The sequence below is a fragment of the Trachymyrmex septentrionalis genome, unplaced genomic scaffold (assembly GCF_001594115.1).
Source record: "Trachymyrmex septentrionalis isolate Tsep2-gDNA-1 unplaced genomic scaffold, Tsep1.0 scaffold53, whole genome shotgun sequence".
Classification (NCBI taxonomy): Eukaryota; Metazoa; Arthropoda; class Insecta; order Hymenoptera; family Formicidae; genus Trachymyrmex; species Trachymyrmex septentrionalis.
Window position 1 is genome coordinate 81815 of NW_017305705.1, and position 15437 is coordinate 97251.

At 28.7% G+C, this 15437-nt stretch overlaps 1 protein-coding gene and 1 pseudogene across 1 annotated transcript in view; both read left to right on the forward strand.

The window, feature by feature from the left end:
- The window catches only part of LOC108752032, a 5746-nt pseudogene extending 2199 nt beyond the window's left edge, over positions 1-3547 (forward strand).
- Positions 3548-9982: 6435 nt separating this feature from the next.
- The window catches only part of LOC108752031 (long-chain-fatty-acid--CoA ligase ACSBG2-like), a 15447-nt gene continuing 9992 nt past the window's right edge, over positions 9983-15437 (forward strand). The window contains exon 1 of the mRNA XM_018492616.1: positions 9983-10351. The gene's annotated coding sequence lies outside the window, so the exon portion shown is untranslated. The remainder of the gene's footprint in view (positions 10352-15437) is intronic.

Below are 15437 nucleotides of genomic sequence, written 5' to 3' on the forward strand. Positions count from 1 at the left end.
AAATATTGCGTATAATATAACGATATGATAATAAAAAGCAATATAACATTTTCAACAATATGTATTTTTACTTTTCTGATTTTTAAATCGGATTTTTAATAGATCATTCAGATTTTAAATAGATCATTATTCCTTTATAGTGGGATCGCTACAGGGATTTATATCACAAATTCTCCAGAAACATGTCAATATTGTGCTGAACACAGTCGGGCAAATATAATAGTCGTTGAAGATGAGAAACAATTGCAAAAAATTTTGCAAATAAAACACAATTTAACTCACTTGAAAGCAATTATTCAATATAATGGCATACCTACCAAAAAGGATGTTTTGAGTGTAAATTGATTAGTATACTTGTCTAATATCTTTTTATTTAATATATATAACTTATTATTATTTATTTTTTCTCAGTGGGACGATTTATTGGACATAGGTAAAAAAGAATCGGAGGATAAATTACTATCTGTGTTAAAGACGATAGGAATAAATGAATGTTGTATTTTAGTATATACGGTTAGTATATAGGTTCAATTCATCGCAGTTAATTATATTGCGATTGCTATAACATATTATTTTTTAAATTTGCAATCTTTATAGTCGGGAACAGTCGGAAATCCAAAAGCTGTAATGTTAAACCATGATAATGTGCTATTCAATCTACGAACATTATTGCCATTGCTACATTTAAAAGAAAAATCAGAGATTATAGTTAGCTATCTGCCACTGTCTCATGTGGCAGCACAGGTAACATATTCCAAATAGCATAATATATATTTTATGCTATACATAATATGTATCTTAAATATAAAAATTCAACGGTGACATTTAATACAAATTATTACAAATTTTCACGAATATAAATTACACAGGATTGAAACGCGGAACTTGTAACGTCGTTACCGTTACTTTTTTTAAACAGTTGGAATCAGATCTTAACTGTTGACTAATATTATTGACAATAAATTTATAGCTTATTTGTAATTATGATTTATAATTTATAAAATTTATAAAAAACGTTCTATTTTTCATATGTTAAGATTTTTGCAACTAAGTTTTATATGCTCTTTATTTCCATTATATCATTATTTGATACTAATAATCCTTCGTCTTTACTAATTTGCATAATGAGATTATATAATATTTTAATTCCAGCTAATTGATATCGTAATAAATATTACGTTAGCGAGCACAGTATATTTTGCGGACCCAAGTGCATTAAAGGGTACGTTAATAAATACGTTACTTGTTGCACAACCAACTTTTTTCATAGGAGTGCCTAGAGTATGGGAAAAAATAAATGAAAAAATGCAAGAGAAAGCGCGTAATAACGGCGTAATAAAAACCTGGATTGCTGAATGGGCAAAAGCACAAGCTCTTTGTTATTATACAAATAAAATAAATGGCATAGACTATAAACATTTGGGCTATGTTTTTGCAAAATGGCTTATTTTCGACAAAGTCAAGGCAGCATTAGGTTTAAACAAGTGTCGAACCTTCGTTTCCTCAGCAGCACCCTTGAATATCGATATTAAAAAATATTTCTTGAGTTTAGATATGCCTATATTAGAGGCATATGGAATGTCTGAATGTGGTGGAGCTCAAACAATAATTGACATTGACAAATATAGGTAAATTATTCTTTATATTGAATTTTCAAAGATATTTATGTTTAAAATATTTTGTTTACAATAAATTTTATTCTAATTTGTTAGCTTAAATGGTGTAGGAAGAACTTTACCCGGACTATGTACAAAATTGTACAATATAGATGAACACGGCGAGGGAGAGATTTGTATGAGTGGACGACATATATTTATGGGTTACTTAAATGCACTAGAAAAAACCAAAGAAACCAAAGATGAAAATGGTTGGTTACATAGTGGTGATCTTGGGAAATTAGATTCAAATGGGAATTTGTTTATTTCTGGTAAGTATATTGTTTTACACCTATTAATACTCATTTTTATAATAATATTCATGAAAAATAATGAGTTATGTAAATATATAATGTATATAATGTATATACAATGTACACGATACCCGATAAAGACCGTAACAATACTTACATTCTTGAGATTATTTTGAGACGAAAATCTCAATACCAAAACAATGAGGCTGTAATAGTTTTTGAGTCATAAGCATTTAAAGTTAGCAAATCATACCGCTTAAAGTCTGCACTTTCAGATGTGCTTGGCATTTTTATTGGCATTTTTATATAACGCTTAAACGTACAAACTTTAGGCAATATTCGCTAACTTTAAATGCTTATAATTAAAAATTCATTATATAATCTTAATATTTTAATATTATGATTTGCGTTTCAATTATAATATTAAATAGTTATTTGATTAAATCATCAAAGACTTAATTCATGCAGTTTTTCCGCAATAAACTCATAATTTTATTTTTGGAATTTTTTTCCGATTACAACGTGATAAAGCAATTTGAAAAAAATGGATTCGTGTGTATTTTCTAAAAAACTATAAAAAAATGACCATTTCGATTTTCGAAAAGAAGATTTTTTTGTCAAATAGTGTAATATATCACGCATATACATATGTTATGTCAGCAAATATATATATATATATATTACTTTTTACATTCACAGGTAGAATAAAAGAACTTGTAATCACAAGTGGAGGGGAAAATGTGGCATCATACAATATAGAGCAAGCAATATTGTCGGAATTATCATATTTAAGTAATGCTATGGTAATTGGAGATCGAAGGAAATATTTAACGGTCCTTGTCACGCTTAAGGTACAATTCGAGAAAATAAAAGAATATAAATTTAAAATTATAAATGTTTAAATACATTTTTTTCAGAGTAATATGAATGAAAGGACTGGCGCACCATTAGATACGCTGGCGCCAGATGTATTAAAATGGGCAGAGTCTATTGGTAGTAGTGCTAAAACGGTTACAGAAGTTATAAACTCTCGCGATACAGCCGTAAGTCTTAAAAAAGACTTATAACATTATTTAATACTGTATAATAAAAAAAATTTATTTCCCAAGTTTAAATCGAGCAAACAAATATGAATAAACAATTTTTATAGCAACAATTTACTGCATTAGTTAAATATTGGTATTAAGATGTATTGAAACAATATTGAATTAATACTGATTGTGAATTAATATTGTGCTACTAAAGTTATTGCTACTAAAGTTAATGCAAACAACATTGCGCCAGAATTTCTATCTATTAGTTTGGTCTGCATGTTTAAATATTACAAGATGTTTCTTGATCTTTTAGATATATGAAGAAATCGACAAAGCAATTAAGAGAGCAAATATGCAGGCCATAAGTAATGCTCAAAAAGTACAGAAATTCGAAATTCTTCCTCATGACTTTTCGATTCCAACTGGCGAATTGGGGCCCACATTAAAGCTTAAAAAGAATGTCGTTCAAAAGATGTATGCTGATTTGATAGATAAAATGTATAAATAAAACTATACACACTACACAATATCCGCATCAACTAACAATAACATAATATTAATGTTATAATTTTATATTCAACAATATATACAGTGCGTTGATCATATCGGGAACAAGATAATTCGTATAACCAAGTAATTCAAATAATAAAGGTTTTGTACTTTATTCTTGAACATTCTCCTATATCTTTTAATTCCAATAATAAAAATGAAGTAAAACACATTGAGCTCTTATTATTCAAACTAACTTATAATAACGTATACGCATTATATTGTAGTTTGGAACTCAGCTAAGTTCGTATATTTGGAACTGAGATACGCACTGATTCATACAAATAGAAAGATAAGTCAAGTTCTATTGTAAATATAATATAACGTTATTATAGTTATAATGTAATGTTAGGGTGCATTTAGAAATCTAGATTATCAGGCTAAACCTTGAACAGCGAACATTTCAAAAATAACACAAAAACATTAGATATACATATAGCTTTGAGTTAAACCTCACTTCGAGTGGAAAGTTAAACAAGGATTTACAACTTTCCATATTTAATTTTTTGGTGGAGCCTTCCATAGAGAAGGTGGGGGGGAGGGAGGCGAAACCCTCATTTTCCGCTTTGCAAAGTCAATGGCGAGTTCAAGCCGGCAAAGCGACTAGACGTGCTTATCGAGCGAATGAGCATGATTGAGTCTTACCAGATGAATCCATAACTATTCATTGTTTAATTGCTCGGCGAACAGACCTAGGCGTTTTGTCGACTTAAACTCACCCAATAACTGATCCTTTTATTAATTTTTTATCTATATCGTACTTAATATCTCATTTTTAGGTTTTAAAAGTAGAAAAATTTAAAGTGTTTTATCTCAGAAAGTAGGAAAATCCGTCACGTGATTTAAAGTGTATATAAGACTCAGACTATATTGATTTCTATCATATAAAAAAAAGTAATTGTAAGATTTAATCTTTTCATAATTATCAATTGGATGGTTACTGGATACTGTCATAATAAAAAGCGTATATTTAAAGAATCTTTTTACCGTTTTTGTAATTTTTATGTTAACAATCGAATAGTGTATTATCTTGAGGAAATATCGGGAGAAATTGTTAGAAATACAATAATGCTATCACATTTATTAATAAAAAGTAAAAAGTTGTTATAAGTAAGACAAAAATCAAGTATTACAGGAATTAAATAAAATTTTAGATATTTATTTATTTGTATATATAGTTGTTTATATACAGTGCAAAAAGTATTCGTATAGAAAAATATTTTTAAAAATTTTATTTTTAAAAAGTAATTATTATCCAGCGAGAAATGATTCATTGAATCGATGTCAAAACAGTATCGATACAATAATTTCAACATCAATTCGACATCAATTCGATGTCTAATTGTCATTTTTTGAGTAATTAACAATTTATTCATAAAGAATTCATAAAATAGAGGGTATTTTTCTAAAAATTATATATATCAAAAAAATTTATTATATAAATTATAGAAAATATATCATCTTAAAAATAATTGAAAATTAACAATTATATTATTTGAACGCTCAAAAAATATTCGTACAGTCGACAAATTTAGTTCCTAAAATCAAGAATGCAAAGCTTGTTTGTTTTTGTTAGAATGTAGAGAAAAGTCCTCTATTATGAGATAGGCGTCTAATATGAGATACCGGCGTTTTTGCTAAACTAATAAACGTTATCTATTGGTTCCACCATGAATTTATTGCTGTTAGATTGAAAACTATTTAATAGAAAATTCATTATTAGATCATGTTTGTAGTTATTGTAAAAAAAGATTTTAAAATTTAGATGTCTTCAAATTTTATTAAGATGAGGCTTTAAATCTTGTTTATTATTTAATAAATAAATATTTAGCAATAAATTTTTCATGTAATGATAGAATAAGATCATACTAACAGAAAAATACGAGATATGTTGAATCGTTTAATTACAGAAGTTAGATTTGATAATCGTAAAACCATAAAGTGTGGAAATCGTAATATGAGATACTCAAGATTTTTCTAATATAAAATAATCCATCCTATATTATAGTGGAAATCGTTACTAAAGAGTAAATATTATTGTACAATAATAAAAAGGACAACCAGAATAAACACTGAGGCCTATTTCATCTGCGATGCTTGATTCCAACTATTTGAAGAGTTCTGGGTATAATCTATGGCATACTCATTTTTCATGTACGCTGACTGTGTTTGTTTGTTTTTTAAAAACATGAAATAAAGTTTTTTGATTGCAATACTAACATACTCTGCGTTTTACTTCTATCGTTTTCTCGGGGCATCTCATATTGTAAGAGCACAATGTTTTGACTTTGCAATTTACTCACTTTTTACATTTCTTCAATTTAAAAAAAAATGGAATTTGAATTAAATTTTATATGACGTTATCTTAAAGCTTATTAAATTCCTTTCAAAATGACCTATTATTTTTTAAAATTCTGCCCATAGATTTCTAGTATTTATCCAAAATAAACTCATCTCATAATAGGAGCCTTTCCTCTATTTATTGTATAAAATTGTTAATTAATATTTATTTTCTACAAATAAGGCTTTTTTTATTAAAAAATTTCCAAATATTTTACAAATTTACATATTTTTTGCATTGTATTATATTTGGCCTATTATTTATCGAAGAATTTTCTAAACTGGTATACATGCCGCAACATGAACTAAACGAAATATAATTTGTTTTCACTTATTGTACCGTGTTTTATTTCACTTATTATACTGTGTGCACCAGTTCACTGAATTCATTGGTAAAGAACAGACTAATTGAAATTATTAAAAGTCATTTTCATTAATTGTCTTCTTTAGTTAATCGTAAATAATTGTTGTGTAATACATTCAATCAAATTTCATAAGATACTTTAATTACGATTTTCTATTCGGTATAACTAGATACACAATGTTTAGTCGTCATGTCATGTTAATATTCGTTATTTTATGCTCTAATCTACAGCTGTTAATGGAAAAATCGTATTTTGATTGGATTCAACAAATTAAGAATAAAATTTTATAATTTTATTTGTTATCCCAACAATATCAATAAATTTAATATTGTTTAATTCATACTATAGAAATGTACTCTAAATTCCTCTTTCTTGTTCCAACTGTTCTGTATACCATATTTTTCGTTTAGTTAAAATTTTTTGCAAAAACCTTGGACTTTATATTAATAATTCAAATCATGCAAGTACTAATTAAAAGAAAATTAAATCTGATTTTAATATATGATAACATGTAGCAATAATTTATGTTTCTGCATATTAATATTTCTAAAAACATGAAAAAATGTATAATCTTTACAATCAAATAGCAAAATAATCAGTCAATCTGAGTATAAAACAAAAAACTCTAATTAATTCTCTTATGCTTCATGCGTTATATAACATTATGTAAAAATTGTTGTGCTGCGACTTTAAGAATACAACAACTACCAACTAGCTAGAGTTGCCGATTGTGTTCAGAAACTTGGACGCATCTAGATATCATTTTATCCTTTAATATTCGGTGAGAAAGAGCTACAGAGATATAAATAATACCTTAAATTCTTGAACCCCTACAATAGCCAAAATTCGACTAAATTGCTACGTTCAGAAAATAAGAAATGCTATAAGAATCTACCGCGTATGTAACGTGAATTGTTCAGTTTTACTACAAATTATTATAGTACGCTTCTCTTCCTCTTCCCCCCTCCCTCTCTCTCTCTCTCTCTCTCTCTCTCTCTCTCTCTCTCTCTCTCTCTCTCTCTCTCTTTCTAAACGCAGAGAGAATACATCTCGACCACTGTCTTCTGAAAGTGAACGTAACTTTTATTGAAGTAATCGAAAATTAAACCTGCCCGCACGATTTCTTATTAAATAAATCAATCTACTTTAAAAATTAAAGCAATTGGAGAATCAATTCTCTGATTTTCGAAAATCGATTTTTAGATAATTGAATCAGAATCAAATATCCATATTGAAATTGTATTTCACGTATCAGATATCGATGTGTTGATCAACATAGATAACTAAGTGGTTCTTGGTTAGCAAAAGATGTCATGCAATAGCGATTCGGCCGAAGTAATCCATACATATCTTAAGCACGAGAAAGTGTTTAGAGTCTTAGATAATTAAAAAGCGAGAAAGGCAAGATGAATGCATACGAGAGTAAATATCTAAATATTATCATTCAAAAAATCGAGCATCGTGTGATTCCATCTGTTACATCCCGATAAAATTCTCTCTTTTCTTATTATAAATATACGATTCATACCTTACCTTTATCTTATCTCTAGTTTAGTACTTTGTCTTAGTTTTGATATTTTGTCCCTATTTTATCTTTATTTCGAAACTTATCATATCTTCTATATATTGTAAAATTCTTTTCCTTTTTATAGCAGGGCATATTAAGTTCCTTTATTTAAACATTCAAACCGACAGATAGCTCACGCGTCGCATAGAAAGAATATCTATCCTACAATCTCCCCTTTTTTTTTGAAGGTTCCTTTTTCTCCGCTTAATAATAACTAAACAATAACATATATGCTTAATAATAAGAAGTATTATATAATAAGTAGTATTATATATTATATATAGTATTATATATAGTAATAGTATATGTTAAGACTTTCCTGAATGCGAGGACAAATATTTATATTTTTCTTTTTTTTTTCTTTTTCTTTTCCTTTTCTCTATAAAATTAAAACCAATTAAAATATATCATTACTTCATCTCGCATAAGGATGTTAGTTGAGTAAAATCGAACTTTTATTATAAATTATTAAAACTCAACTATTATCTTAAGATTAAACTCGTAGAGCTAGGAGTGGGGCTTACGCGGAGTCTTAACGTACTGCCTTATCTTAAGGAAACAAGCGCGAGTATAGGGGCGGTTCTATCAAACCTTGGGGAGCATTGATTGGTCCTGAAGGGACACTCCCACCTTCATTTCCAAAATATATAAAGACCTGCAAAAAGCAGGAACTATCAGTGTCAGTGTGAGAGAAAGAACGATCAGAGAGAAAGAACGATCACACGAGCGGGTGAAACAGTACTTGTCCGACATAAGGTGAGAACCATCCTCGCGCTTCAAGTAACTTATTCATTGTTTTTCTTCCTTTGTTTTGTTTTGTCTTATTCATTAAACGAGAAAAAAACCAAACTAAAACGGCCGAGACCTGAATCTCTGCTCTGCGTCTCATTAAATTATACATATATACGTGGGTATCCGAGAAATCGTTGTGACTGTCGCTGCCAATAGCGTGGCCCCGACGACACTCCTTCGAATTAGTAATTTCTTTTCGCTACCTCCATGCCAATGAAAGGCGGACGGAAACAGCAGGAAAAGAGATTGAGGTTTCAAATTAAAACAGCTCTCATTCCTAATCACGATCCTTTCCCTTACTTTCAAAAATTAGCACAGTTCCTAGACCAGAAAAACCCGCAAGACACCCTGCGCGAATACCTATTCCTTGAAACGGTTGGAAATCAACCTCGCGTTTCCTAATTATAAAGACATCCAGAGGGCCGATCCCCGTAGATTCGCTTATAAACTCCGTAACCTTTTTGGTACCGGGTTTAAAATCACCCTTCCCAGCAATTATCCGATTCCTCCCAGCGAATATCCTTAACCGCACAATCTGATCTCCGATCCCTGGATAAATCGCTTAGATGCGTTGACCTTAAAACCGGAGAAAATCTCGAGCGACGTGACGTAACACCATCCTAAGAGTCGAATAAATAATAATATCAAATAAATTATAATTAAATAATTTATAATCTGAGTTTAATATATAAAACACATTTAAAGTAATTAAGGGAATCCTAAAACGAAACTCGAACTCTGACGAAGTCACCAGAAGTAGCTGTTTTTTCAGTGCATCGACATGTCTTTAAAAGGTGCGTTCCGAATTTCGCATGAAGCGCATGATGCATCATTTGTCCTTGTTGTTTACCAAATAATAAAGAAGAATAAAACAATACATCATTTTCTTTTAAAGAATTTTCTTTTAAAGAATTTATTATTATATAACATTTAGATATCTGAATAAGTTCATGCTCAAAATAAAAGAAAACGTGTAATAAACTATAATATGCTACGTTTTGACGAGAGTTCTTGTATCCCATGTCGAAATTTTCCTAAAAAAAAATGACAGAAAAGATATGATTTTTAATGTAAAAAATTTGTTCGCATTATTTAATGCGTGAGAATATTGCGCGATATCTTTACTTCAACGATTAGCTTTACTCCATAATAATTTCTTCATAAAGCACTGCAGAAAAAATGGCTCAGGACATTTCGACTCAATTTTAGATCAGGATTAGCATTATATAATTAGTGTTCGCTATTTAAGAAACCTGTATAGTTATTATTACTCTAATATTATAGTAGTAATAATCATGATGTTAATAATTATAAATAGTAATTTTTAAGAGAAAAAAAATTTAATGGCTAGCTACAGTCTACGTTTAGGTAGTTATCTTTTCATCAGTCGCGCATGAGGTAATATAAAGCTAAAAATACACGATGCACGATTTTTGTAATGATATGCATGCCTGCTCTGATGCATGTTGGAATATAACGTTCATATATTAAGCGTGGCATGTCGATGTGCATGACTTCTGCATTTATTATGTATTACTCCATAGCTTGTTTCCTTTGCATGTTTCCTCCAATCAAAAGATTAAAAACTATCACGTGATCGGATAGGCGATTGACTGCGATTGACAGCATCTTCAGAACAGAAATAATTGTACTAATTTCGTAGTTATCTATCAAACGTCAGACGGCATGCATCAAAGCAAGCATAGCATCATACACACATGCCTTTAGTTCAAAAAGTCAAGCATCGCGTGTAATTCTAGCGCTGGTAAGCGCGCATTTCAGCGTGTTCTCACAGGTGACTATGTAAACGTAATTTTATAATGGACCATTTAACACTTTATATCTCAGAAACTATTGCTTAAAATAAAAAACTACATTTAACTTTTTAATTTAAATTTTTTATTTCTTGCTGTAGAATATTTAGTCGCGAATTTTGGGAACCTCTCTATGTATGTATAGATATACATCGGTTTATAACGTTTTTCGTTTGTTCAATGATTATAGCTTCTTTAAGCTTTTTATTATTAAGTTTAATTTTTTATGATATATATTTTTTGTAGTAAATTTTTTAAATATACAATTAAAATTACAAAAAAATGGCTCAAATAATTTAAATTACAATATACAAAAAAAGAGAACTACGAGCCAATTATATTTAATCCATAAACAAAACGAACGTTTCGTTTACTTCCAACGAGATTATTTTCAATGTTAATTGTTAATTTTAAATATGTGAGAATAATTATACACTAAAGCGCAAGACTGAACCATTATATACTGTTAAAAATTTCATGAAATTTAACTTAAAAATATATTAAGTTACATAATTTGAACTTAATTTCATGACAGTACATTAAATTTATGTATTTTTTATGAAAATTTATGAAATTTAATATACACGTTTATTACATTTAAGTAACTACTGCAACTTAATTTTCAATTAAATTGTTCATTATTTTTAATTTCGTTTATAACCACGAGTTTCATTTACATGTAAATAAAATTTGTAATTACATTTCTCAATGTACTTCAATAATACATGGTTAAAATTGTATAAATTTATTTCAAGATTTTTCATTAAGAAAATATCAAATATAAGGTGTAGATATGGTCCTCATGTCAGCTGTCGTCGAGATGTGCAATCATGCATTTTTGAATATAATAACTCAGTTTTGCGTTTTCGCATATAATATCTCACATATTTAAAATTGAAATTAAGTTCACATCGAAAATGATTTCGTTGGAAGTTAAACCGTTTGTTTTGTTTATGAATTAATTATGAATTATAATTATCACTGGCTCATAATTTTCTTTTTTGTATGTTATATTTTAAATAAACATTATATAGTTTTATGAACTGCGATTATTTGTCAATTTTGAAATGCAATTCTGAATTGTCTCAGCTAGAATAATAATATCACAATTAATCTTCCGCTGAAGGACGCAGGTTCTCGCGAGATCCGCGAATTAGATTTTTTTATTTATTTTTTTCAACTATGAAGAAAATGAATGAATGACTACATATTTATTTCTATGTGTCTAAATATGTGTTTTTATTTCACCTTTTACATATTTGAAATAATTTTCTACATATTATAATAAAAAATTGCTTTTTAAACGTTTTAAACCAATATACCGCCTTGCGTGCGAATATCACGACATCCACTATCCGAGGATTAAATTCATAATAAAAATAAAAATAATAGTGCTAAAAATGATAATAAAATTTTATTTTCTGATAATAAAATGATAATAAAAAATCTTTTTTTTTCAGCTTTTATGCGTTAGTATTATATTTTCAGAGTTGGCAAGTAACACATTACTTGTAACGTCGGTACCGTTACAAATTACTTTTTTTAGTAACGCTTGAGTAACGACATTACATTTTCTTTTGAATAACGTTCATAGTAACGCAGTTACATTTTTGGAGTAATGGTAACGATTTCACTAGTTACTTTTATTCTATTTATAAAAGTTTTAATTGTAATTAGAACGTGTATATATATATATATATGTTTTATCAGATCTAAAGAGAATCTGATATGAAAAGGTCGGAACGTCTGCTGTATCTGTATATATGTTGCGTAATTGTTATTCTATTATAAACATATAAATAGTGTACAGCACGAACATCAAGCATGGCTTCTTCACATATTCATCAGTTTTTTAATTTTATTCTTCTAAAAAATAAAATTCTAATCTCTTTTTTGTAGTTATCGCAAGAATATACATAATAGCGTTTTAACGTTGGCACAATTAATGCACATTCAGTGCACTTTAAAACCGCTACAATCAACGTAAAGATGTATGGTTAATAAAAATATAGAAATGAGTTAAACCGCGAAATCCTCAATACATTTTATTATACTATTTGATAAAATATACTTTATATCGTAGACATAAATATCGTAGACATTATATCATCTCAGATATCTTATTTTTACATTTAGGTTAGAGTTGCGTACGACGGCTTTAATATGCACTAACAATAAATACTTACTTAATAAATACTTAAGTTTTACCAGTAAAAATGCTGTAATATTCTATTAGTGTCAAGAAAAAAAGTAATAACTTGTTACATTTTGAGTGATGGTAACGGTAACAAGTTACTTTTTCAAATCAATAACAGGTAATGATAAAAAACGAATTACTTTTTTAAGAAAAAGACCGATAACAATAACGAGTTATTTTTATGAGATAACGTTGCGAACCCTGCATATTTTATAGAAAGCTAGAGATAAGGATTAAAAAAAAACGGTAACAAAACGCGGTAACAAAATTCAGTATAAAATTAAATATTTTAGAAGAGAGAGGAAAGAGGAGAAAAGAGATAAAAGTTATTTGTGCTTGGCACTTGACTTGTATATTCCACCTGATATATTATTTAATATGCTATTTATAGATTTATTATCTATATGTATACATTCGTATGTTTTATATTTTTAATTTTCTTATTTCTACGTAAATTCTTTCCACGCGCGGGCCTCGGGCGCGCTCTTTATATTAATTTATTTTGAATTATATTGATTTATTCTTATTTATTATTATCGTATTATATCAAATTATATATTAGTATTCAATTATATACTTGATAATATATTATGATTTTTCTCTGCTTAAATTACACATAAGTGTAAGTTGATTTTGTATATACAAGCAAAATCGAAAATAGAGAGAAAATCTGCATATCAGAACTCCATAAAAAAACTAATAAGGTCATATATTTAAACATTTATTTACAAAAAATGTATCACAAACTTTTAAAAATTTGCTTATACAAATATTATGCAATTATACTTGTTACAATATATAATTGCATATCATAATAAGAGGATCAACTAATCAGAATCTTTCCTTTCTTTCTATTTTACGAAAAAAAGGAACTTTGATTGATTGATTCTCTTATGCTATACGTTATGTAAAAGTCTGTACTGCGATCTTAAAGAAAAAGCTATGTGATTGACGTTTACAATGAGAAGCACACAATCGACTGACCTACTTATTTATAAGATTCCTGCTATTGAGGGTGAAGGGAGAGAGGGGACAAGAAAACAAAGATTACACACAGACCTTATAGCCCGTATATTCAGAACATATCATTTTATCGTTTTATCGAAATAATAGTTCCATAAGCAAATATTTTATAAAAATGCGCTTTTATTTCTGAAATTTTATAATATGCGTAACGTAAAATATAAATAATATGTTAGTGCGCTAACATCGTTGTAAGCGCGTTCTGAATATGAGCTTATAATAAGTATAAACTAGTAATTGCTATAGTTTCTGCAAAGATATCTGGAGAAAATTGGAGAGAGAAACATAGTTTCTCTTCTCTTTTCCAAGTATTTTTCTTTCTCAAAATGTCCAGAAACATTGCACATATTAATTAAACATATGGCACGTTCATATTATATCATCTATACAATAATATATATAAAATAGATACAATAGTGATAAAAATTAACACTATTGATAGTAAAAAGTGCATGAAAAGGATATAATGTCATGTATGTAAAGACCGCAGCACAGACTTTTACATAACGCATAACGCATAATGCATAAGCAAATCAACTAATTAGAATCTTTCCTTTCCTCCTATTTCATGGAAAAGAAGAATTTTGATTGGTAATAAGATTTTGATTCTCATATGCACTATACATTATGCGTTACGCAAGAGTCTGTGCTACGGCCTTAACATTCAATTTTAAACTGATCGTGAGCAATCTACAGTAAGGCTATGTTCGAAAAGATGTTATTATTTGTATATCATTCCACTTATATTATTAGATGTAAAACGAAGAATCCAAATGCATCCCTGATGATTGAAAGTTGGATAAATTCAACGTATCTGTAGCGCTTGTTGGAGTGAGTAGGAACCTATTATTAATTACAGGAGCATGTTGTGACATGAACAAACCTATAATACTATTTTTTTAGATGATTTGGTTGGTAATTTTGATAAAAATCAAGATAAAAATGAAAATAAAAATGATGATTTTAATAAAACATCTATTATACTTATTCATTATTTATATTCAATAAATAAGGAGAATATTTTATATTCAATAAAATTTTTCTTTTAAGATCATGATAAGAAGGATGAAAAAAAAAAATTGGTGATATTCACTTAATTTATGGTTTATATGAGGATTTACAGATTTTTCGATTTTCACTAAAAAATAACGATTCATCTTAACTCTAAATAATTCTCTCAGCTCATAATTCCTTTTCTACGTGATTCTACATTTCAAATACTAAATAAAAAACACTATATGAGCCAAATTGGAAGCGGCCCAAAGAATAGTGTTAATTACTCTTCAGGAATGGTATTCCCTCTTAAACAATTTTCAACTTTATGTCTATCCCACCACTGAAAAACATGAAAATGCTTGATCAATATACATGAGGCATTCTACGTCAAACCGGGCACTCAAACGGTCTATTGTTACCTGAAGGTTATAAAATAGTTTCCCTCGACATTTCATCCATGTACTCAAACATTCCCATGGAATTGGTTGTAAATAGCGTTTTGAGTAGATGGAGTGAAATGGAGAAAAACACTTCCATTCCAATTCAGGAATTCAAAAGAGCTATTTCGATCATTTTAGAGTCAGCATACTTTAGGTTTAATGACGAGTATTATGAACAGATTTTTGGGCTGCCCATGGGATCACCATTGTCACCAATTGTGGCGGACCTGGTGATTCAGGACTTGGAGATTAGTATTTTTAGCAACTTGAGGGTGCACATGTCTTTTTATTATAGATATGTAGATGACATAGTGCTAGCTGCTCCCAAAGATGAGATTAATAACATCTTAGATTCTTTTAACGCGTATCACGAACGCATAAAATTCACGATCGATCACGGTGATGAGTTGG